The sequence below is a fragment of the Salmo salar genome, chromosome 13 (genome assembly GCF_965601325.2).
Source record: "Salmo salar chromosome 13, fSalSal1, whole genome shotgun sequence".
NCBI lineage: Eukaryota > Metazoa > Chordata > Actinopteri > Salmoniformes > Salmonidae > Salmo > Salmo salar.
In genome coordinates, this window is record NC_138303.1 from 20,739,687 (window position 1) to 20,740,883 (window position 1,197).

General features: G+C 40.5%; 1 non-coding gene across 1 annotated transcript; it reads left to right on the forward strand.

The window, feature by feature from the left end:
* The first annotated feature begins 700 nt into the window (after positions 1–700).
* trnat-agu (transfer RNA threonine (anticodon AGU)) lies at positions 701–774 on the forward strand. The gene has a single exon. It is a non-coding gene; the product is annotated as a tRNA-Thr (tRNA).
* The last annotated feature ends 423 nt before the right edge of the window (positions 775–1,197 follow it).

The window sequence follows — 1,197 nt, forward strand, 5'->3', positions numbered from 1 at the left end:
TAAGACACTTAAATGATACATTTACAGTCCTCGAAATACCCAAATTGAGAAGAAATAGTGTGTGAGTACATCTGTGGGTGCTGTGTTTTAGGTGGTTAAAGCACCGGTCTAGAGAACAGGAGATCCTGAGTTCACATCTCAGTAGTGCCTTTCCAAGTACTTCAATGTGACCATTGGTGGACAACGTATGATGGAAGGGATCTGTTTTTCTGATCCAATTGGTTTTGAGAAGTAGGCGAGGCAAGTGGTGAGAAGCATGCAATTGAGATTATCCAACGTCACGGGAAAAATTGCAATTTTTGAATGAATTGAAACATACCAACCGAGTAAAGCTGAACTGGCTAACAACTCCAGCATTTAGCCAGCTTGTACACATCACTGTGCCAACATGAGTATCCTCTACAAGGAAGCTCTGGTATCTTGCTGTGATCATATAGTGGTTAGTACTCTTCCTTAATGCTGTGGAAACCCAGGTGTGAATCCTGTTCATGGCGTTAATGTTTAACTACTTAAAACTTACTGTCTATATTAAACACAAAAGCACTACCATTTGACAAAATCCCCCAGCTCATGGTAGGTTAATGAGTTACATGAACTAGTTAATCTGCTAATTTACACGTTCTTCAGATTTTTCAGCTCGACACCCAAATGATACATTTACTGTCCTCGAAAGACGAAATAGTGTGCTGTTACATCTGTTGGTGCTGTGGCTTAGTTGGTTAAAGCGCCTGTCTAGTAAACAGGAGATTCTGAGTTCAAATCTCAGCAGTGCCTTTCCAAGTACGTCAATGTTACAATTGGTGGAGAACGCATGATGAGAGGGACCTCTTTTTATCTCATCCAATTGGTTTTGAAAACTTGGCGTGGGGACAAGACGTGAGGAGCATATAATTGTGATATGTGGATACATCTGTGGGTGCTGTGGCTTAGTTGGTTAAAGCACCTGTCTAGTGTTACGTTCTTATTTTTCAGAGTAAATGACTCACGGACACTAGAGAAGCTTTAACCAAGTTTAATTCTTCCCAAAGGTTCTGTACAGCTGTAATCAGACAACCCAACATTTGTCCCATCCAGATATTTATATCCCACTTACGACACTCCTCTTTCTCTCCAATCCTTACATTTTATGGCTCTATAGGAAGCTAATAAAGAGGGTAACAGGACAACAAACCTTTATTACTCCCTTAAGAGAATCTG